The 25,785-nt window shown below is 44.1% G+C and overlaps 1 protein-coding gene across 5 annotated transcripts in view; it reads right to left on the minus strand.

Moving 5' to 3' along the window:
* LOC121710080 (spectrin beta chain, non-erythrocytic 1) overlaps positions 1-15,632 on the minus strand; it is an 87,893-nt gene extending 72,261 nt beyond the window's left edge. For 2 of the 5 annotated variants that reach the window (XM_042093960.1, XM_042093959.1), the window contains exon 1: positions 15,117-15,632. The gene's annotated coding sequence lies outside the window, so the exon portion shown is untranslated. The remainder of the gene's footprint in view (positions 1-15,116) is intronic. The other 3 variants (XM_042093963.1, XM_042093962.1, XM_042093964.1) reach the window with 2 other exon arrangements.
* Positions 15,633-25,785: the final 10,153 nt, after the last annotated feature.

Here is a 25,785-nt window from a genome sequence, read left to right on the forward strand (position 1 = left end):
GGGACAAAGCAGGCACGCGTAGGACGCCTCGCCTAAGGCAATAAAGGGTCCTTAAATGGGATGCTGGTGGTGGCCATGGAAACGGAGGTGTCCCAACCCTCAGGGAAACGAGAGGGTGTGGCATGTTATTGGATGCTTGTCAATTGGTCTCTTTGTGTGTGTGTGTGTGTGGGGGGGGGGGAGGGTTGGGGAGTAAAGACCTCCCCCCTCATGACTGGTTAATGTGTCTGTGTTTCTGTCAGTAGAGATGCGAGTGCATCATCATGGGCAGCAAGGCTCAGGTGTGAGTATAGATTGGACAGAAGACAGACAGGCAGACACAGACAAACACACACCCAAAAAGACTTCCCAGGGGACACCACTAATGACGGGGGGGGGGGGGGGGGGGGAGAATCACCAACCCCCACTTATCCAACAACACACACACACTCCACTTTAACCCCCACTGTAAGCAACAAAGTCAAGTTAGGAGTCAGACAAGTGAGGACAGAGAGTAATGTCTCCATGTGTGTGTGTCTGTGTGTGTGTGTGTGTGTACTTCCATGTGCCTCTGCATACGTGTGGTCTTCTCACCAATGCATCCACCTGGCTCCACCTAGCCCAATCTGCTATAGAGTCAAGGGTAATGGTAAAACAGCTCCTGCTCCAAATCACTTTGTTAGCAGGACCTAATGAGGCACAGGGTAGCCATTCTCACACTGTCATTCTCCATTACGCCATCTGCCAGCCACCTCACCGCTAAACACACACACAGACTTACTGCAAAACACACGCACACACACACACACTGTACACCTCAGAGCACACACACACACACACACACACACACACACAGAATCACTTACACAGCCATCAATATACAGTTCATGATAACACTTGAACATTTTTCATAACACACACATGCACACACACACCCAGTAATGATTGATACAGCGTAAAACATTACAACATTCATGATGTATCAAAAAGATTGATGGGACACACATACACACACACACACACACACACACTACTGCCTACCTGCTTGACTCCCCACTAATGGCATGATTTGTTAATTACATGTTTCCCACCCAAGGCCGGTAAGGGGACACAATAAGAAAAAATAATAAATCAATACGGCCTGAAGAACAAAACCAGACAGTCTCCTAACCTTACTCTGTATGTGTGTGTGTGTGTGTGTACTGGACTGCCTGCATGGTACAGTACACCATGGTCTTTGTGTATGGCTGGCCTGGGTTTTGTGTGTGCCCATGAGTCTGTGTTTGTGGCTGCAGGGGACAGACTGAATCTCTCTCTCTCTCACACACACACACACACACAGTGTCTTTTGTCGAGCTGTCTGGCCCTCAAGGCTACACAGGCGGTCTGACCACCCCCACTTGGCACACAAACACACACTGCCACAGCACACAAGCTGTACTGTATATGTGTGTGTGTGTGTGTGTGTGTGTGTGTGTGTGTGTGTGTGCATGCTGTTCACATGTGTGAAAGTGTCACAGCTTGCAGGAGCGATTTTAAGCTGTCCAAACACTGCCCTAGCACCCCAAAGAAGCCCTGAAGCTTCCGTGTGTCCCACTTAACATCCCCCTTCCACAACCACACACACACATGCACGCACGCACGGCACGCACCAAAAAAAAGCTGGGCTAAGGCACACAAATAGGAAGATTGGCCTACATAATGTCTTGCAAATTCTGAACCTTTGAAGCACACACCTTTGGCAAGCACAATGAAGGGCACTGTTTGAATGAAAGCTCCTTGCTTCATCACTGCTTTCTCTCTCTCTCTCATTCACTCTCATTCTTAGCCTCGTATTCTCTCTTTCTCTCTCTCTCTCTCTCTCTCTCATTCTCTCTTCATCTCTTTTACTCCCAGCCTGTTCAAACTGACTGCCTGAGACTTTTCGCACCTCAAGGTCCGGTGCAGACATGCAGTGAGTCCGAGTGGATGAGGATGGAGATCGCATCAGTATGGAAAAGGAATGTTCACTTGTTTGAAATCCGCCGCAACCCCATTGGCCAGATCAGCTTCAATTTTCTCTACCATCCTTTGCAGCGCCACTGCCTGGCTTCGGTCGCTTTGACCTTGGAGGAGACTCACTGATGTCTTCAGGGAATGGCAATCTTACATATCATGCACACATAAACACACCCACATGCACCTTTAGAGAGGCAGTCTTTCATATATCATAGAAGACCATTTAGACTGTTTTATTCATGCCCACATCTACTACAGAAATAAAGAATGCATCGCCTCAAAGATGTGTGAACTGCACAGGATGGTGTGTGACAGTTAATGCACCATGGGTAAAAGTGTGCATGTATGTGTGTGTGTCTGAGAGAGAGAAAGAAAGAGACAGAAGGGGGGAAGGTGTGTGTGTGTGTATGTGGGGGGGGGGGTCCAAGAAATGACTGTGACGGTGGGTGTGTGCCAGTGCACTTGAGTACACTTGTCTCTGAGTGTATAGTTGTGACTGTGTGTGTGTGTGTGTGTGTGTGTGTGTGTGAGTAAAAGAGAAAAAGAGTGAGAGGGGTGAACTTGGCTGTGTGCAGTATGTGTGAGATACATAATGAAACAAAAATCTCCCGGCAGGATTGGCTCAGAAAATGTGTGTCAGCACATCCTCCTCTACTCTTGAGACCTCCCTCTTTCTCTCTCTCTCTCACACACACACACACTTCCATTTTAGGCCACTCATTAAAAAAGCTGCTACTAACACTTCTCAGGTAATAGTGTGACTCTTCGAAATGATGATGACTTCTCAGCTTTGCACAGTACAGCGAAACTCTACACAGCTGCTGCTGCTGCTGTCAACACCTGTGTGTGTGTGTGTGTGTGTGTGTGTGGAGGATAGGCTGAATGTACAGTCACTCGTTTGATCCCCTCTGTGAATTTACAATGGCATCCCAGTGTGAAGTGAGCCATGGCAAACACAGTGGAGGCTGGGGAAACTGCTCCAAAATGGCCGTCTGATGATGGATGGAGCACATGATGGAGCGTGGGAGTGCAGCAGAGGGGGGTTCAGGCGATCCTCTGGTGGCCCAGTGGTGGGAGAGCACAAGTGGAGGAGTCAGGCAGGCAGCGGGTCACACTTGGAATAACACACAAAAGAGGAAAAAAACTCTGTTCTATGTACTGTATCAGGCATCTACAGCTGATTGATACCGTTAAGTAGAGTTAACGCGAAGCCAACAGAAAACAAGATATGGAGGCCCAGGGGGGCGGAGTGAATTTGCTTTGTTTTATTTATTTTTTGTCAATGGTACATTACAAATATTGTTTCCCCATTTTATTGTTATTTGTGCTATGGCAACATCAAACCCAAACTGCCATGCAAATAAAGCGTCTGGATGTGAATGGAAGATGGAGAGAGGCAGGCGGGTGGAGGACCGGGTTGTCTCGTGGTGTAGGATTTGACACAGCGCAGCTCCCCGTTGGAAGCCCTCAGGAGCAGGCATGCGATGGCAGCTGAATGGTGAGGGGAGATGCACAGACAGGATGAAACTCAGCCAGTCAGGAGGTCTATGGTAGAACAAGCCTAACTCATCTGAATAGGCAGAGTCTGTCTCTGTGCTGGGGTCAGGTGATACAGTATCTACACCTGGCGAAGAGGTGGGCCAGTCCCTCAATCTTTTTTTTTGTTTTGGTTGTGCCATTTTTTGGGTGGTGAAATTGCAAATACAGTCTAAAAATGTATTAAAACCCCGGTAAATGACAATAAAGACCTCCGGTAAAGACCTGGGCGGTGGTAGTGTAGTGGTTAAGGAGCTGGGCTAGCGTGCAGTAGCCTGAAAGTTGTCGGTTCAATTCCCGGCTTCCACCGTTGTGCCCTTGAGCAAGGCACTTAACCCCAAGTTGCTCCGGGGACAATGTGATCCCTTGTAATATAGCTGACATATGTAAGTCACTTCGGTCAAGAAGTGTCTGCTAAATGTAATGTAATGTAATGTAATGTAATGTAATGTAAAAGACCTGCTTATACAGTCTTCCAACTTCAAAACAATGCATTCTGTCCATTTTTAAAGATTATTTTAAAAACACAAGCCTTATTTGTCAATGACCCACCAACAGAGTCGAACTAAATATTCACACAATAGTCACACAAGCCTTCACATAGGCGAAACACAATTTATTTAATAACACAATAAAACCTCATAAATCACCTCAAGGTACCACTAATCACTCACAACAAAGCAGCCATTACCTACAGAAGGGTCCGCGGTCTCTTTCTCGGTCCCTTTCTCATTCACACACCCACAAACACAAAAATCATTTTATGGCATGGACAGGCTTCTGCTCAAAGGCATGGTGTTCCTATAGGAGAGGTTTGGATAAGGAGAAGAGAGAGCCTTTACCCCTCCTTCCTCTCCCTCTACCATCCATCCATCCCTCCCTTGACCTGCTTTCTTCATGTCTGGTTACTCTGTTTTTCACTGCACCAGTTAATCAAGCAGACACACACAAGTGTGCGTGTTTCAATATGTCCGTCCCCTGGAGCCACAAAGATTCATGGGCAAACACAAAACCCTGGCCATCATTCTCCACATCTGAAAAGTGTTACGGTCAGTCAGTTTGCTTCTCTCTTTCTTGCCAGCCTGAAGTCTGAAAGCAGCTCTCCACCACTAGATCCACTTTGGATTGCACTTCCAGCAATCACCTTCAATCCTTCCCAAAAAACAACACAAACAAATACTTAAATTAACAGAACCTGGCACCAGAGGGTAAAAGAGCCTTTTACAAGAGCTTTTATAATGATACAAACTAAAATAAATGTAAAAAAAAATAATGGCAGATGCTTGTCTCCTGATGTCTCCTGTCTGCATTCATCACCATTGTTCACCTTGTGATTAAGCAAAATAGTGTCTCATATCATCCATCAAATTAACAATCCACGCAGCAATTCTGTTCCGACACATTAGAAGTAGTCCTAAATAGTCTTCAATGAAAGCACACCATGGCAGAAAACCTCCTCTTTAACCTGGTTAAAGAGATTCGGGAACATGTACTGTAACACCAGACAGTCTGTTTAACTTCAACACATTGATGTTCATTTAGGTGAGATTCCTCTAATATAGAGCACCCAGCGGGGAGACTTAAAATAGCCTGAAGTAACCTAAGAATTCCAGATTTACCTTGGTCAATACCACTCCCCTTTAAGACACTAAGCATTTGTGGCAAATTTCATGATCCAATTGTCCACGAACCAGGACATCAATACTCTGTTCTGTATCAATGTTCTTTGTGATTGTTATATCAAATCACAACCTGACAGACCATATTTATAACACTTGTGTTAGTGAGCGTTTTGAAATGCCTGCACTGCTAAATTTGCAGTTAATTGCATAACGCGGTTCCCCACAGTCCACTTCACATGCCTGCGTTCTAGAGCACTTAGCAAACATGTACCCACACACACACACACACAGGCAGCAGTCACATGTCAGTCCCTACTGTGGAGGCAGTCACGCTGATGCACAGAGAGACAGCGCAGACCGGGAGCACCCTCAGCTCTGTCTACGCATGCACATGGGCACGGATGGCTATACTGTGTGGACCCGGCAGGCGCTTGGTGCACCCTTTAGAAAGCATCCTCAAAAAATGGAGCATCCTCAAAGACAATGCGAAATGCGAAACAATACTTTTTGGCGAACTGTATTCTTAAATTATGACACGAGGTCAGCCTCAGAAATAAAAATGACAGTTTTGACAGGACTGTGTTAGCCAGAGATGAATTGTTGTGATGCTTTGATTGGTTAGAATTTTCTTTATGGTTTGGTGCAAAGTTTGTTTCCCATTTATATGCAGGCATGACTGCAAATAAGAGTTTTTTGTCCACCCAACAAATGGAGAACTGCAAGGAGCGATTCATCAAATTTGACCAAAGTGTATTGGATTAGAATCATGGATCTCATCTAGCCCAGTTAGCCTTAAAGTACTGTACACGGAGGAGTATCTGAACAATATCACTACCACTGCAGCAGGGAAAGCTAAAACTGACCCGGGGCCTTAGCTGAAGTCTGGACACAGGGCAACTGTGCCAACAACATAATGGAGCTCAATAATTATTCGAATTCCTCTAAATGGAGAACTTGTCCGTACAACATCCACACCACCTTGTCCAAGTTAACATTTTAAAGCACAAGGGAATTCCACATGCAGTACCTGGTCACCCACCACCCACCCACACCAAAAAGAAACTGAACCTTACTACCTCATACACCAATATATTCCATCGCCCACACACACAAACAAACTCAATAGGCACACCTCCACACACAGACACACAGATCTCTCCCCATCTACAGATAATACAATTCTGTATGTAGCCTACACATGAGTGGGTGGTATACAGGCAGTATGAGTGGGTTTGGGGGGGGGGGGGGGGGTATACATGTGTTTGTCAGTGTTCCCTTGGCATCTCTCTTCAGTTTTACATGAAAGAGCACAGAGCATGTCTGGTAATGCAACATCAACTTCGGCCGATCGAAAAGCAGCAACTGTGACAAATGCCGATCAATGAAAATGATCAGCAGCCACTGGCCTGAACACCAGCCTACGGGTATCAGAGACACCTCACTCTCTGCCTCAAACAGGCAGGAGGTAATGTTAGCGCAACTTAAAATGCCTATATGAGCAATGAACATTCTTACATTATGCAATTTTACTTTCCAATCACACAAAGTATCGCTCTGTTTAATGTTGTTGTGTGTAAAAAACACAAACAATACCATCATAAAGTACAAAGTAAATACCTTGAAAGTTATTGTGGCAATGGTGTTTATCACAAATAAGAACAAAGACCTGATGCTATTATTCAATAATAATAATAATAATAATAATAATAATAATAATAATTTATTGTATAAGAGCCTTTCATTTGGATCCCAGATAGTTAGGATAGATAGGCTTATTTAAACACAATGTCCCACCTTGATCAGAACCTTTCAATATACTTCATATTAGAGTACATCGTTTTTTGAAATCCTCAGATATCGATCTAGAAAATCCCACATTGGTCGGGCTCTAGTAGGCATTAAGGTTGGACGTGCTTTGGGCTACTTGAGTATCTGGAGCATAAGCACTTCTGGATTTGATCATCTAGAGACAGAAAGACCTTTCTGTAAAGTCATCACTAAGTATGTTTGTTCCATGCAAGAAACTACCAACTTCAGATAATTTGACAAAGGTACCAAATCCTAAACACAACAGTACAAACACTGGCTCTAAACCAGAGAGACACAAACTAGAGGGCCTAGCGCACCACTGTACAGGAGGATAAAGGCATCTGCAGTGTTTCTTCAGCACGACAGCAGGACTGCCTTCCAGCTCAGCTGGCCAAAAAGGATCATCATAACGAGCTGATATGTTAAATGGACTGGCATTACCAGCTGCCTACCAGCCTGCTAATGTGACTGCCGCCTTACACATACACACACCTTTTCCACATGAGAGCATGCAATGTATACATACAATTACCAGCAATTACTAGTGTGTGTGTGTGTGTGTGTGTGTGTGTGTTAATGCACACACAGGCCTACATGGGCAAACCCACATCACAAGGCTGGCTATTGGTGAGTGTGTGTGTGTGTGTGTGCGTTAATGCACGCATAGGCCTAAATGGGCAAACCCACGTCACAAGGCTGGCTAGTGGTGTGTGTGTGTGTGTGTGTGTGTGTCCTTGCCCTCTGGGATTCCTCCATCCAGTTCAGTTCACTCAGGACACACAGACCGCCTGGAAGGTCTCAATCTCCTCAACCAGGCAGACCCGCGCTAATGGGATTAGTCTAAAGGGCCCTTCTCACAACACACACACATAGAAATGACCCCTTCTTGCTTTGCATTAAACTGAAAGGAGTCACCTGTTCGTTCACAAATCCAGGTAGAGTCACACAACTCCAGTAAGGCGCGACAACACCATCAACATTTTACTGATAACATTAAGTATGTCAAACATGTGGTGACCCGTTTAGCTAGCTGAGGGCGGAGCTGAGGAGAAATGAACTGAGGATTGATTTATCTGACGAGGAGGGGTCTGTCCATTTCTCTCCATCATCTTCTCACTTTCTCTCTCTCTTATTGCATCTTTCCATTTCCCTTCCTCCATTTCATCTCTCCTTCCTTTAGTTGTTTCCCCTTTAACCCAGTTCTCCTCTTCTTTCACTACCTTCTTCCTCCCCCACTCTTTCAACACTTCCCTTATCCACTCCTCTCTTTTTCTTTCTTTTCTGTTCTTTCTGCACTTTTTTTTCACTCTCTTTCCCACCCTGGATTGTTTGACCTTGCTCCTCTGCTCATGAGGCTAGAGTCAAAGGTCAAAGTTCAGGGGTCACATAACTGCCTATGGCCCGAGGCAGCTGATATCTAAACGCCGACGACTGCCAGCAGGCCCTCATACCAGAGTCTCTCTCTCTCTTTCTCTCTGCTCAAAAAGAATGGCTAAGGTCGGCTAGTCATGATTTCTCTCTGGGAGATGTTGTTTCTGTAGTAGTTGTGTTCGTCCATGTTTCATCTCCCAAAGAAGCTACAACCAGCCTAAATAAATAAGACAGTAGGAATATTTGATGCACTTGAAGGAAGAAGGATAGGGCCAAGTAACAATTCAACCAAAAAGACTGAAAAATGGGAAATATTAACTGCACTACTGCCCAACTGAAGATAAAACTGACTGCAAAGAGCAGAAGTACTGGCCCTGGAGATATTAACATGTCACCTTGTACATCTGTGAGGCACTCAACAAGAGGCAACAGACCAACTAGTGTGTGTGTGTGTGTGTGTGTGTGTGTGTGTGTGTGAAAATAAAGAACGTGCAAAAATGTGAGCATCAGCAGTGTGTGTGTGTGTGTGTGTGTCTCTGAGTTGGAGAGGGAAGGAGAGAGAGATATGTGTATGTGTGCATCCATAGTTTCCCTTGGGCAAGGCAGAGGAATCCTAAGAAGAGAGGGAAAGTAGAACAAAGCAGTAATGAATGACCTGCTGATGAAGAGAGGGCATGGATTCTAACACACATTCTCCTTAACCAAGATGAAGACTGAAAACATTCCCCATTCCTGTTGTTTGGTAATGGGTCATGTGGTGGTGCAGTTGTTAACCTCCATTAACACACTATCAGCGTCCACAAAATTCACAGGAACAACTTCTGAGAAATCAGAAGAGAGGAAAGGCCGAATGCTGCGTCGCAGAAATGTTCAGTGCTGCTGTGCATGCATGCTCAGTGCCACATCACAGGTATGATGACCAAAGTCAAAAGACAGTGTCACATGTTACTGTACCTCAAATTCAAGAATGTCACAAACTTCAGGTGCAGAGAATCATTTTTAAAGTATCATGGCTCTTGAGCTGAGAATTTTGGTACTATTTCAAAAAAATGTTCCAAACTTAGCCTGACAATCATGAACTGGCCAATAAATCTGTTGGCTGGACTACATGGCCTCACCAGTTTAATTTGTAATGAATGTTCTGGAACAATTTACAGGTAATGACCACGTGTCACAGAAATACTGCTGATTATTCTTGAAGAGTTAAGCTGCCATCAAAACCTGACATTACCCACCCCCGTAAACACTAGTTTGGACTACCGACCAAGCAGTGATGCCTTCAAACAAACACACACACACGCGCAAACACACACACACACACACACACACACACACACACACATAAAACAGGAACAGATTAAATGCAATATGCGTGTGCCCACACATACCTTGAAAAACAAAGCCAACTGCCTTGAACCTACACATCACATGTAAACCCAGAACCCACACACTTACACACACAGCAGCCGTGGCCTACTGGTTAGGGCTTGTAACCGGAGAGTTGTCGGTTCGATCCCCGACCAGTAGGAACGGCTGAAGTGCCCTTGAGCAAGGCACCTAACCCCTCGCTGCTCCCCGAACGCTGCTGTAGCAATGCAGCTCACTGCTCCGGGTTAATGTGTGCTTCACCTCACTGTGTGTTCACAGTATGCTCTGTGTGTTCACTAATTCACAGATGGGATAAATGCAGAGACCAAATTCCTTGTATACGCAAGTATACTTGGCAGAGAAACCTGATTTACATTTACAACACAAGCTTTCATCTTACAAGTGTGTGTAGTCATGTGGCTGTGTGCGCATGCGTTTTTGCCTGATAATTACCGACAAGGTCAAACACAAATCGCTGCCATTCTAGGACCACACACCAGTCACACACACACACTATTGCCGTTCAGACACAAATGCCTAGTCAAGAGCTTTCAAGGCCGGATGAACCACCTCCCTCCTGAGGATGTCCAAATAATGTTCCTTGCAATCCCATTAACTGACTGTCACTGATTCTGCATGAGGGGAGTAAGACTTGAAAACCTACAGACCATCCCAAAGCAAGCCTTTGCTGTGAGTAGGCCTATAATTTGCGTAGATAGACGTATTCTATCTGCATTGGTGTTGTTATTGAGACACCCGTGACCACTCCATTCTCTGGTGGATGAAGAAGAGGAAGACAAAGAATGGAGCACATCTGGGCCGGGGCGAGAATCACACAACTATGAGCACGGGGCTGCACATGTGTAAACACACACACACACACACACACACATCAAGACAGCTGGAGGCGAGGAGTTAGCATCTGGCAGTGAAGCACCAACGCTCATCTCCACTCCTCTGTACAGCAGCGCAAACACAACTGCTTTACTTTCACATTCATAAACTATTTTGTCACAAAATCATGAGGAGTGGAAGAGAGATAGACTAATGCAAAATGGTAGAGGCAGGCAAACACTCACACATACACAAACACACACACACAAGACAGGTAAAGATGTCTAGCTATTGTTGAGGCCTGAAAGCCTCAATTTAAGAGTCCCATGACTGAACATGCTGGGGAGTAAAGATTTCAGAAATGTACAAAAAGCCCTTGCCTTCAGCAGGTTAAGCCCCGTCAACTGTGCAGAGGGTCTTGCGCTCTAGCCAACCCAGAACAGGAGGACCAGCAGGGTGGAGGTGATCAATGAGCTTCTCCATAATATATAATAAACACAGTCAAAATAAAAAAAAAAGGAAAAACCCTGGTGCCATTGTAAACGGTAGCATTCTTAAAGCTCACAACAATGAGGCCAGGGAATTGATAGCATCATCAAGGTCATAGCTCATCTCTCAAGGTGTACGCATAGGAGCCTATACTGTATCTGATGAACTGATAAATCCTTCTATGGCAAAAAAATCATTGACATAACAAAATATGTGAATGCATTGCAATGTAAAAGACTGACTACGTCTGAAGTCTAGCTCCCAGCTAACAGTTAGAGACCCAGAGTGGGAGCTCTACCAAGGGAGAGGAGAGAGTGAGAGGGTGTCTAAGACTAAGAGTGTGTGTGTGTGTGTGTGTGTGTGTGTGTGTGTGTGTGTGTAGAGTGTAACTGCTCTCTGATAACACCCCAGCCATAGCTGTGCCTCCAATGAGTTAAATATAGATAATAAATGCTAATTAAGCCATGTCAGAATGAGATGCTCCCCAAATTCCTTGACTGTTTCCATGGGAATGCACAAGGGTTGGTGATAGTTACATGAATATGGCGCGGCAAAAGAGTGAGGAACACACGTGTGCTCGCCCACACACACACACACACACACACACACACACACACACACACACACAATGTGGGAGTAGCTGAAGAGGCAGCAGTGTAGCGCTGATCCCACACTACCATCATTGCCGGCGGGCAAGAGAAGAATGAGGAGCAGGGAGATATGGGAGCACTGGCGCTGTGCAAATAGGCTGGCTTCCAGCAGGATCACCTTCCCACGCCACCTGCCTGCTAAGCTCTTCAGGCACAATATTTGGTAAGAGGCCCGGAAAGCCAGAGGCCTGATCTAAACTAGTCAGCTGATAAGGCATCAGGCCTGTTGGGAAGTGATTGGGAGATGTGTTTTGGAACATAAAGTTAATGAATGGTATCAATAAGACCCTGTGCTAACGTTAGAGAATGGAGGGGAGAGTGAAGGGGGAAAAGGATGAAAAGAGGAGAGGGGTGTAGGGGGGGTGGGGGTCGGACTGGAGCTAGAAAACAGACAGAATGCTATCAAATTGCCTTCCCGGAAGCCACATATTGTGTGTTTGAGTTTCCAAGTATGCACAGAGACAGCACACACTGAAACGTCCCATAATAACACTGCTTCCTATGTCTATTCTCCCACACCCACACACACACACACACACACACACACACACACACGCACGCCCCATGGGATGCTGTTACAGTAGCAAGAAACACCCATCAGATCTCTTGTATCAGCACAATGTAAGAGAAGCCTCACACTCCAGATTTAGAATGTCACCAGGATATCCTGAGCTAAAGATGTGTGAAGCACAAAGTGATGTATTTATTTTATTGTAGATACAAAACTTATCAGGTCCTGCTGATATTGACCACCTGTCTCTATCTTGATCTCTCTCTCACACACACACACACACACACACACACACACACACAATAAACAAAACCAAAGGTCCTCAATGTCTGCCGTGTGAAATATGTGTGTATTCCCTGTAGACTGCATAAAAAGACAAAAAGACAGACAGACAGACAGATAAACGCACATGCACGCGCACACACGTGACTGTGGACAGTCTGTGAAGTGGAATGCAGAGTGAAAAGCTGAATGTGTAATGAAGGACAATGGTACCGGTAGTGTTAGTGATGACAGGGCTTAGCGCCGGCCTTATGCTTGGCTGCAGGACAATGCCCCTGTGACTGGCAGCAGAGGAGACAAGTGTGTGTGTGTGTGTGTGTGTGTGTGTGTGTTTGAGGGGGGTCGGATTTAGAGCGTCAGCACTACAGGGGGCCCACGTTCACATTCCTCTACCTCCATTTATCTATCTATCCCATCATCCATCCATCTGTCCATCCGTCCACCCCTCCGACATCCATCCACTCCCGGAGCACCAGGCCACCCTTTCTGCCCATTAGTGTTAGGGATAGTAACAAAGCAGACAGATGAACCATGAGACAAACCATGCGGGCAAAACAGCAGCAGTTTTGACAGGTCAACTGTGGCAGGACAAGAAGTGCGTCAATGGCAACAATAAAGCAAAGGCAAGACAATGACACAGGCAGAGTGAGAGCAAGGAGAGAGAAAGAAGGAGAGAGAGACTTAAGGAATGCTTGTCTTTTGTTTCTCTGGGTCACACGTGTGTGTGTGACCCATGGAGCACATTAAATAACACGCCCTGTCAGTCACAAACAGCATACAACCAACTACAAGGCAGCCTTATGGACATCTTCCCAACAGTATCAAACATGCAACTTCGTCTGTGTGACTATTGGTTCACTGACTGCCATATATCTGGTGAAGTTTAAATCAAGCAGCTTATTTCCAGTTCAAGGCTAACAGATCGATACAGCAAGATAATGTGGCAAAGCAGTCTGAGTCATGTTTTTACAAGACTGATTAGATACTTGACAAATGCCACCTTGAATACAATGTCCTCACAAACCAAGTTTACTTATTCATCTTTCATCTTGTGGCATTCCTGAGATCACAGTAACACTGAAGATAATCGTTTTCAAACAAAATGAGTCATAATGAATAACTATCAATTTATAATCATCATAATAAACTAAAAATATCAAGAAGCATTTGGCAAATAGGCTACTCGATTACATTTGGACGACTGACATCTACCATTGCTGTTACTGTATGATCAGACAGATGTGAGTTGTTATGATAAGCTTTGTATTTGCTCCACATGATCCCAAAATACAAGAGAATACTAGATAAAATCGTGATACAAAGTGCATTTACACGCCACCGGTCATCTATGTACACCGTGTGATGGTCAGATTTCCTGTTTACAGGTTGTTTACCAAGGGGCATGCATCCTCCATTCGGGTCTGTCAAAGATATCCAGTGGCACACTGGTTAATAAAACTCCCCGAATGCATTATTTATGTCTACATGATTTCACTTCATGATGTTGGTTCGTTTCTGTGCGCCACTTTATAGCGTGGGATTAGCTTTTTAAGGATTGATGTGGCTCCGTATCAAAAGGGCACGGAATTTCATCTGCTTTCCCTACTGCACAAAGCTGACAAAATTCAGCACCAGACCGCGGAAATGGGGACAAAAAATAAATAAATATAACAGATTAAGGATGGAGCGGCTTAGCACAAATAGGCTACTACAATTTAGTCATCCTCATCGCAGATCTGATGCTGAAAAGGAGAGGACTCGGTGTCTTGCCCGGTCGAATAGCAGGCGCAATTGGAATTGACGTTGACATTACTTGGTAGTATTACAGCCAGAATTGACCACAAATCCTTTATTAATCCGTCTCCCCTCCATCGCATGCTGGGCTAACGTTTCCAAATCCCATGTTCGGTGCATGTTTTCATTGAATGAGCTAATCAAGGATATTGCCTATTTCGACTTAATTCAATCATCAACCCATCTGGCCGCAATGTCTTATTTGTTTTAGGGTTTTTTTGTTTGTTTTTTTTTTGCACAAAAACGAACATAACTCTTTGAAGCAAAGTAAACCTAGTTGCATCAAAGTAACAGTTAAAATAGAACCGCACATTTAGGCAGAAAGCGCGTATCGCTTGGTCCTGTTTTTTTTTTTCTCTCTCTTCGTTTTCATGATACAGACAACGCAACAGCTAGGTTTCCCTACCGCCGCGAATGACAAATCAAAATAACCTAACACGGGCTGCAGCTAGCAGTGGGGTCTCCGGGATGCCAAATGGGCTTTTGGAAGTTGCAATCAATCAGAAAAAAATACAATAACCTTTAATACATGAATTGTTCTGCAGCTCTTTATTTACGTTTTAGTGCATCTTCAATTTGACGAAGTGCATTCATCGCAACGTTACCTGTAATAAAAGAACCATGCATTTGGAAATACGTCAGTGTGAGGCTATGCCACCACTGGGTAGCTAGCTTAGCCAACGGCAAGACAAAGGCAACAGCATGGTGAGGTTAGCTAGTAGTCAACCAACCTCCCAACGCCAAATAACTGAAATGGCTACTGTGAACGTGTTAAAAGGCAGTGGGTATCCCTCAGCTATCACAGATACAGACATGCTACCACAATGGCCAGAGAGCTAACATTAGCTTGATACCAAGGGGGGAAACACTTACCCGCTCAGGTTGTGATCTTTAATTTCTGTAGGATCCTCTCAGTGTTTAACTTGTCCTCATAAAATGAAACATAAAACAGACAGCGGTGGTCGCTCTGATCACATAGGTAGATGGATTCGATGCTCTAATTTAAAATCCCGACAGCGCCTTTTCTGTTAGATCCGCATCCTCGCGTGTGTTTTGCTTCCACGCTGCCAGTGCAGCACAGCGTGTTACGAAACATTAAGCAATCCTTGAAAAGAATAACGGTGAAGAGATGGACTGTTTTAAATCAGTAGCATCAATGGGTTCGCAGCTTCCCCGCGTTCCGACGTCCGTCCCTTTCTCCCTCTCGTCCAACTGGGAGAAGAAAGAATGACTGGTAGTGCGTGAGGTGGAGGGGGGCAGAGAAACGCGCACGAGACATCAAGCGCATCCACACATACAGATTGCTGGTGAGAGATGGAGTCATTTGGTGATGGCGATGTGTCACACATGGCAAGCTAATTAACAAATGTCGTCCTAAGACTGAAAACTACCGTCTATCATGATAGGCCTCACAAAATATGTCCGATTGAGCTGCCCCAAATTAGACAGACATTTGAGAGCAACTCTCTAGCTGGCGGATGGATACGCTTAACCATTATCATACAGGTGGTGGTCAAGATTCCAACTGAAGAAAATTGTAGGTAGTAGTCCACAACAGGACGTCCAGGGTGGAGAACCATGGTCATACTGTTTAATTAGTTGGCCTACTACATCCTCCTCCAAATGAACAAAGATCCTCAGCTGTTATTACCAGTATACATCTGAAAAGCTACACTGAGGAGGGCAGGCTAACATTTAGCCTTACAGTCTTGTTAGATCGTATTAAGTTGCCCTGATAGACCTTACATGAAGGCCTGGAGTCCAAATTGTGAACAGTAGCCTAGCCTAAGTCAACCACTGTGTTGAAGATTCCATCAAGTGGACTAGGTCTTGCTTGAGACTGATGTTTCTCTCTGGCTCATAGAAATAATAAACTGCCTAGCCATAACATCATGTTATTAGGTGTTTTTTTACACAAGGCATAGTTACTGAGAGTGACCCTGTGATCCATGGCCTGCTTTTGCAAGTTTTTTCTTGTGTGGATTTATGTTCCCCAAGCCTACTACCCAATGTAACAAGCACCTTATGGCTTCACACTGTGGTGATTAGAAGATGAACATCGGAAGCCTGATTTTAGTCTAAAATGATGCCCAAAGGTGCGTAGGGCCTATCCATTGTGTAAGGAAGACTAATAGTGTGTGCATGTGAGAATGTATAAGTCTGTGAATATGTGGATCCTTTGTACTGTATGACTGTATGCATGTTTCTAAATGTGTGTGTGTGTGTGTGATAGAGAGAGAGAGAGAGAATAATTTGTCCATATGTCCTTTTTGGAGTTTGTTCAATAATTTAAGTGTGTAGAAAGTGGCAACTGTTCTCTATCAACTCTTTTCTCCAACAGAGAAAGTGAGTGAGATAAAGATTGTGAAAGAGTATGGGACCAATTTTGACAGAGAGAGAGAGTGTATGAGAAGACAGGAAAGGATGGCAGGAAGGGTTCTGTCTTGCCGGAGGGATGCTGACCATCTGTCCATCCCCTTATGGTGGCGTTTAAATGACACCACGTCACTGGATGACCCCTTGGCTGGCCATACTGTAGCCCTCCATCAGTGTGAGAGGAACACTCTAATCCAGACAACTACCAAGACGCACACAAGGGATAAAACACACACAGATACAGAGAGAGAAAGAGAGAGAGACACGCACATAGAGATACTGTATGTTTGTGTAGTGGACATTGGAGTATGGATACTTGCACTGTACGTGAATGCATGTGTTTGTGTCTGTGTGCCTGTGGATCAAAAATGTGATTTTCCCTTCAGTCCCGGCGGGCCTGGGAAATTTAATACCTCCTCATTTCATCAAGCTGCAAAGTCAATTTGATTTAATGCAGGCCATCACGGTATTATAGGATGCTCATCAATTCATCTTTATCTGTCGGCAGGCAGTGTCACTCAGGCTCATCACAGGGCACTGAGGGTTGAGTTTGCTAGATTACCAATGTTTGGTCGTAAATTTGATCCTGGTGGCTTCCAACCTATAAAATGGCTTTTAAAGAGAGTTATATTTTGTTCTTCTCGGTACTAATAAGGAGGGCATAGTCCAGTGAAAGAAAGAGTGCATTCTATTCCTTTAAAAGCAACACAGAATTACATCTTTAAGAACTTTTTTTGCATAAATTACTTAGTGAACTGATATTTAAATGTAAAACCAGCCTGGAAACTATCAGGTCAGACACTCACTGGTAGTTTTTAAGTTTAGACAATAAAAGCAATAGTGGTTGACAGTTTTACAGACATGACTCAGTGTCTTGCTGTTTTCTCTTTTTTTATCATTGTCGAGGCTATCCATTCCATTGACAGAACCGCCTGGTAAGCTTAAGTTCTTCCGCTTACAGTTTGGACTTTTGCAGTGCATCAGGTGGTCGTTGTCTGAATGAAATTGCTTGTTCAAAAGAGGAGACATTTTATAGAACTATTCAATGGCTTGGGGTGCCCCGTTGTCTAATTGGGGCATTAGGGGAATGTTGGAGTCACAAATGACCAGCTGGAGGAGTTCAGGAGTTCTGTCACAATCCAAGGATCCAATCATCAAGAACACTACCCTGATAGTGAGGAAGGGAGGAAGTGGAATTCACTGGAAGCAGCATGCTCAAGGGGCACACTGCAGCATGCATAGACATATTACATGCACAGGTGCAGAATGGAAGAACAGGGGTTGGTCTTGGTTGGAAAGCATGAGTAGTAGTAGTAGTAGAAGTAGTAGTAGTAGTAGTAGTAGTATACCTTTATTTAATTCTCAGAAAACTCGTTGAGGGAAGCTCCCATTTACAATGAAGCTGGGATTACATGGCTATACTACAGAGTAGAGGAAGAGGAAGACACATTGAAACTAGATAAAATAATAGTACAAATAAATAAATAAATACATAAATAAATAAATAGGGAAAAACAGTTCAAATAAATACATTTATTTTGCTACAACACAGGAGAATGGTCACTGACCATACCTGCGCTGGTGTCGACTACCCCTCACCATGCCTTAGTTATGCTGCTATAGCATAGTGCTGTCATGGACTTCTCATGTGCCACGCCGTACAACCCCCCACCTCTCCTCTCTCCCCACTCTCTATGATTTACTGTAACAGTACATAGCACCACTGATCACTTCTTGACATTAACCACATTGATTTCAAATAATACTAACCCATTCTACATTTCTCTTTCTTCTCCCTTACTGTACCTCGTTTGTGAGGTATATCATCACCAGTCATCAACCATCCGTGTGCCTGGCCCTCCTCTTACCCATCCCACCTGAAGTCCCATCCTTGACTGCTGTATTACTGTCCCCCTACCTGGATTCCTGGCCCGTACAGCCCCATCACCTACCTATGACAACTCTGCCCGGATTCTGGCCTGTCTGCTGACCCACCACTTGCTCCCTGACAACTTTCTTTCCTGGACAATTCCGACGCCGGACTATTGCACTTTCTCTCACTAAATCATGATTAATGCTTTATCATACCGGATACGTAATCATCCCACCTCTTGTAACTTTCACCTCAGGTGCTTTAAACACCTGTCCTATTCTCCACACCTGACTGTCATATGCATTTGTCATTGTTTACAGACCTTACTGTCCGTATTGACCCTAGGCAGATGGGTCAGGCCCTTGAGTCGTGGATCTGCTCGAGGTTTCTTCCTATTTGTATCTCCAATTCTAGGGAGTTTTTCCTCGCCCCTGTTACCCATGGGCCTTCCTTCTTTCTTTCTTCCTTTTCTTTTCTCCCTCTTTTCTTTTTCTCCGATTGCCTACATTCTGTAAAGCGCCATGATACATGTGTAATGTTTTGGCGCTATATAAGCACAATAAATTGAAATTGAGAAGAGAAAGATAGTAACCCACTTTGTTCATGAACAAGAAAAGCAAATCAACAGTGGTGTCTCAAGCTAAACTAGGACAATGGATGGGCTGGTGTGGTGTGTAGAGAAGAAAAAGAGCTATGGATGCTAATCACATTCATTCTAGGAGCCACTGATGATGTTCTTCCAAGAACCTCAGTCAATAGGTGGGTGAAGATGGAAGCTGTAAGCTATGTATGGGTCACGGTTCTTTAAAGTAAATTCTGACCTTTTAGGGGTTTGCACGGACGTCACGTTCTGGACCCAGCTGCATGTTGGAGGCACTTGGCGTAAAGAACTGAATGAAGTACAATGGAGTATTATGCACTTTGGATACCTTAAGTGATTATAATCATGTCTAAACAACAGAAAAGCTCATCAAAACGCGTCCAAGATGCAAAGGTATATGGTCAGGACTTGGACCACAAGAAAAGGCGCGATATTTTGAGAAATTACGGTTTATTGGCAGCGCAGATCCATATGAGTTGGGTGAGGGAGACGCAGTACCAAGTCCAACCACAATCGCCCCCTTTCCTCTGATAACTTCTGGCATTATTCTCCTTTCTCCCTGTTTTTTTAATAACTTTTGGAAGTCGATACCTACTCCAGATGTTTTTCTCGGTCTGACCTATTGGTACAACCTAAAACACGGCAATAATTAACCATTTTCCTTGACTATGTTAGGGATTTACTTCAGTGCCTAATGCTTTCTAATGAGGCCAGTATCTCCAATATGGCGACGTCCAGATCTGATGACACGCCGTGCAAACCCCTAATAGGGCCATTACACCTGGAGACATCAGGTTTTAAAATTACTGGCATGTTTGCTTGAAAAAAAGAGATGGGAGGTAAACTCTTCAACAGTGAATTTAATTTATACAAGAGGGACAAAAAAGTGGCTATTGGGCAAAAACAAGCAGGAAGAACCCCTGGTGGATGTTGGAAGACAAGGTCAAGTTCTGTGTATTGTTGTGACTGTTTTGAGACCAGACATGGTTTTATATTTGGAGTGTGATCACATTGTCTACTTTATTGTGCTAACTATTCTCTTTAAAGGTCAAATTGTAACCTGAATTGACTCTGAGATATGTGAAGTTCTTTGTGGGTGACTGCATTAAGGGCTTGTGTTTTGTCTAGTTATGTTGCTGATCGGAACAAAAATGACCACGATGAAGACGACGAATGACTGGAGAATTCGTTCATATGGTACACCCATCATGAATGTGGAAGAAGGTGGGGTGGCCACCAGACACCAGCCTTCTGGAGGTGCAGTGGGCCTATGAAGGAAAGTGACTGCTTGATAACCCCAGTGAAATGCTCCTGAAGGCTGCTGTGTTGGTGATGCAGTTTTTGTTGCTTTGGTTCTTTGGTTGGACATTCTTCATGCTACAGGAAGTGCATGTGGTACCTTGAAAGAGGGCCTTTGCGGCCTTTGAATCTGCCACTAGCCAAATGGGCATTGTTGTATCCTGCATCGTCATGAGAAATGTTGATAGGTTTGCTTGTTGATTGGCCACTGTGATAATTCCCCTACCTACCTTCCCCTACCTCTTCTGTGAATATCTGAAAAATCTATCTTGGGCATCAAATGAGGCAGGACCAGCACTGACATGACTCTATAGACCATCCAACCGTTGCGCTCCTCAGGCCAATCCAAACTTTTTTCATCTGTTGTTCCTCGTTGGTGGAACGCAATATCTGTTCCTACTGGATCAGGGACATCCCTCTTCATCTTCAAAAAACTCCTGAAGACTTAGCTCTTCAGAGAACATCTTCGCTCGTAGCACTACTTACAACTAGTCTTGTTGCCTAGACTTACCACCTGAATAGAACTGACACGTGACTGTTTAAAAACAGCACTCACTGATGTACTTACTGTATCCTTATTCTTAGAACTGTTGTGTGAATTGCTTATTTTTATTGGACTCTACCTTTTTTTAAATTTTCCTAGAATTGTTGTGAGAATTGCTTTAAAAAAGCTTAAACTGTTTACCATATTGTTAGTCGCTTTGGCTAAAAATGTGTCAGCCAAATGTATGTAATGTAATGTAATGTATAGCGTATATATGTATAATGTATATATGTGTGTTGAGAGGTACAGTGAATTGTACACAGCACTGCTGAGCTTTGCACCTGTGTCAACTGGCTGCTTATTCATCCTGGATCTGTTCTGGAGTAATTGAATAGACTATTTATGAACTTATTTTTCTATTTATAGTTATATTTTAATTGCATTTTTAACCAGTGCCCTGTTTTAACCTAGTTATACACACTTTGGCATTCGCATAATTTTTTTTTTTTTTGTGCACTGATTACTGACTGCTGGCTGATGTGTGAAACACAATCTCATTTTTATGTGAAAGAATGACAAGAATAAACGATCTATCTATCTATCTATCTATCTATCTTCTCTCTCTATAACTGACTGTCCACTGTTTATCCTTAGGCTACTATTTGCATCATTCATCTCCTCTTTGATTATTCATGTAGGTGGTCTTATACCATACTGTAGGAGTAATGTATCAGTATAAAAATTGTCATGAAACTGAAACTAATATAAATTACCTTATATTTATGGGGATGTACTGTGTAATTAAAGCCATAATGTTTTTTTTTGTTGTGATTGAAAGGATGCACCACTGATTGGGACACATATCTGACAATGTTTGGGAACTGAGGAATTTGGTTGTTAAGTAAGACGTCATGGGCCCAACAGATTTTGGTCAAAAACGTTTACTAGCGCAGCCAGCCGTTTTTTTGCAACATGCAACCTTGTCTGTTAAAGTTACAGGATTTTGTGTTACCCTCACTAAAACGGAGGTGATTGTGACAAGTTTACAAACCGGCTGGCTGCGCTAGTATAGCTTTTTTGATGAAAAACAGTTGGGCCCTTGATGTCGGACTTAACAACTGAATAGAGTCTGATTCTAGAAACAAGATTAGTGTCCTCATTGGCTCTTTCTAAACCTTTATATTCTACTGCACATAACATCTTACATTTACTTTGAAGCTGACACCCCAATAAAACTGAAGGTTTCTAGGTAGGATAGACCAGTTGTTCTTAAACTGGGGGTCGCCAAAAATATTGGAGGGATCGCGAAATGATTTGCAGACTGGATTAAAGACCTTTTTCTTAAGGTTTTTAGTCAAAGGCTGCCATTGACATACAGTAATGTCTTTGGTGTTGACATAGCCTATGAGAGGACATATTCTTCCTCTGCTTCCAATGCCCAGCCCGTAACATTTCAAAACCAAATTCTGCCGGTTAGAGAGAAGGGGGTTGTGAGACTTGGCCCATGTTTTTTGGGGGGTCGCAAGACAAAAAGTTTAAGAACCACTGGGATAGACCATTCCATGCAGAGCCTATACTGTAGGCAGGCAGATTAGCAGGCAGATTTCTTGTCTGATGATACAGAGAGACAGTGCTAAGACAAGACCCTGTTTTACCAGACAATACCTTGAGCAGACCCCATCTGTCCATCTGTTCAGGGCAACTATCCAAGACAACTATCACAAAGGCAACTTGGATTCTCTCGTAATGCAGAAAGTACTAAAGCCATTTAAGCTGAAGTGAGCATTAACCAAGGTTGAGCTATACTGTATAATTGCCATTGCCCAGTGGAGGGCCTTGGTCAAGAAGGAATCCAGAACCGGAGTCCCTCTCAGAACTTACTGACTGTCAACTAGAGATAATGAGTCAGTTACAGTCATACCTGTCAACATTTAGCTTTTCAAAAACGGGAGATTTTTTTTCGGGGGCCGGGGGGCTTCAGTGTTTATACCGGATCTGTGTTTGCATATTTAATACGTTTCATAAACGTGTTTCAACACTGCATTTCGGTCGTTGCTTTTACCTTAGGCTACCATTACCTTACGCATACCAGTTATGTATCCACCAGCTGCCTGCCTGCAGCCTACTTCCAAAACTCCAAAGCTGCTTGCTGTCAGATTTGGTTCCGAGGGCACAAGTTCAGTGTATCAACAACACTCAATAACAGTTTATGTGATGTGTTAATCAATTAAATTCCCAAGGCAGCCGTGGCCTACTGGTTAGCACTTTGGACCTGTAACCGGAGGGTTGCCGGTTCGAACCCCGACCAGTAGGCACGGCTGAAGTGCCCTTGCGCAAGGCACCTAACCCACGCCACTGTTGATGCAGGCAGCTCACTGCGCCGGGATTAGTGTGTGCTTCACCTCACTGTGTTTACACTGTGTGCTGTGTCTGTTTCACGGATTGGGATAAATGCAGAGACCAAATTTCCCTCACGGGATCAAAAGAGTGTATATATTCTATATATATATATATACACTTTATTGGGTGAAGTGAAAGGAGAGAAGGCAAAGAAATATTATTTGAATTAACAATAGTTGTCTTCATTCCAGTATAGTGAATTAGTTCCTCACACATCAACACTGACACATGGACTTGTTCATGTAGTCAGAGGCCTCAAAAACAAACTCACATTCCTATGTTTGCTTTTTATCTGAGGATTACAGAGGCAGAAAGAAACAAAAACAAAACATAAAGGCAAAACCACTCCAATTATCCATTTATCACCAGATCTTTCCCCCTCTGCCTCTTTCTCTCTCTCTCTCTCTCTTTCTCTCTCTCTCTCCCCCTTTCCTGCCCACCCCAGTCCACCCCATCCCCCTCAAACCCCTCTGCTGTCCCTCCGCTGTCCCTCCCCAGCCCCTACCTGGTACCCCTCTCTTTTTAAAAGGGGCGGCTGGCTGCTGTGGGGCTGAACAAAGGGAAAGAGCTGAGGCAGGATGTGCGCGGCCGCCGGCAGGCCCAAGCTGGCCGCCTCCGTGCTTACACAGGGCTGCTTTCTGCACAGGGCAGCACTTTGGCCTAAACCCCCTCTGTCCACGTCCACGCAAATGTGCCAGCGAGGGGGTGCCGCGCCAGGACGGGACAGGACAGGAGGGTTCATGTGCAGAGGGGGGGGGGGTCTGTTAGGGGGATGGAATGGGGATGGTCGTTGTAGAGGGTTGCATAGGGGACATTTTGAGTTAAGTAGAGGATGGGGATGGATGAATGGGTTTGTAGGATGATGGAGAGAGAATGTCTAAATTGGTGGTATCTGGTGGTTATCATTTGGGATTAGGGTTATACTGTATCTCTGAGGTGTGTTATTTGTGTTGAAGGCAGTCATTTGTGTGGTTTGATAGACTTCATACATAGACAGATAGAACATTATCCTTGAATTTTACTAATTTCAAGAGAAAATATTGCATAAATATTATCCAGAACCATTTATTGGAATAAGTCTTGAAAACATAACACAGCAGTAGTCCATGTCATATTAAGTGATTACATAGCCGTGGAAAATGTTTTTTAGGTTCCAGTAGTGATGGGCATATGACCTTGGTAACGAGCCTGACAGACAGACAGACAGAGAGATTACCAGACTGCACATTGGGTATTAGTACTGGCTCCATGAAGTTAGCCAGTCATGCTAACTTGCATGGTAAAAACACTGAGAGCAGCAGCTTTTACAATAAGCCCAATGAAGCCTGGTGATGTGTGGAAGCTTACATGTGTGAGACGATAGAAAGAGAGGGCCAGGAAAGGGGCAGAGTTCTCTGGTTTAGCCACTGAAGGGAGAGAAACACACGATATGGAGATTCAGTATGAGTGGTGTGTGTGTCTATGTGGGCTGTGCGTGTCCCTTATGTGTGTGTGTGTATGTGTGTGCGTGCTCAAGAGAGAGAGAGGGATGAGATGAAGAAGGGAGATAGAAAGGGAGCGAGAGAGAAATAGAAATGCACTTAAATGAGATGTAGGGGAAAATAGACAAAATAAAGAATGAAAGAGGAACACTGGAAAATAGAAAGATCAAAACGTTATTTTCAGCCTTTGGCAAGCACATACACATACAGCCCTGTGTGGTTCACTGGATCTACTCTTTCTTCTACCAAGTATGCTTACTACACACACACACACACACACACACAATATATTTTCATTCATACATTCATTTTACATGTTTAACCTTTAGCAAAGGGCAAATGCATGTACTGATCAGGCTATGGCCAGGTTTGAGTGCTGATGTTTCCACCTTTTACAGCAAGGCATCTTCTTTCAAGCCAAAGATGGCGAGAGAGAAAAAAGGTCCCAAACCAATGGTAAATACACTTTGCAGTCTTCTAAGTGTATTATTACTGAATGTCCTAACTAGGCTAGTTTTTCTGCAGTCCATCCTCCATTGTCGTTGCAGTGGTGTTACGTAACAGTCTGTGAATCTAACTCGATGACTGTGCCACCTGTCCGACCCCACCAGACCCCCCCGCCCACCCACACTGTAAACTTCTGCAACTTCTCCATTCTTAGTCAAGCTGCCACCGGAATCCATCAGGTTATTCCTCGCTGGTTGCCATGACCCACTAAAAAGATATTTATATTCCTCCCACAGTCCCTTTTTGCACCCATCTCACAGGGACTACCAACCTATTTCTGGCGTCTTTCTCACTTTCTCTCTTTCTTCCCTCTCGTTCACTTTGCTCCTCTCATTCTGTGTCTCTCCATCGTTCTCTCTTTCCCTCTCTCTGTTCCACTCTCTCCTTCCTTATCTATCTGTCTATCTATTCACCTCCCTCAAGCTTCTCTCCTTTTTCAAAACAAGTTTGCAAAGGTCACCTTGCTGTTCCAGTTTGAACTTTCAGAATAATTAGACCAAGTTAAATCAGGACAGTGGGGA

Source organism: Alosa sapidissima, chromosome 5 (genome assembly GCF_018492685.1).
Source record: "Alosa sapidissima isolate fAloSap1 chromosome 5, fAloSap1.pri, whole genome shotgun sequence".
Taxonomy (NCBI): domain Eukaryota; kingdom Metazoa; phylum Chordata; class Actinopteri; order Clupeiformes; family Clupeidae; genus Alosa; species Alosa sapidissima.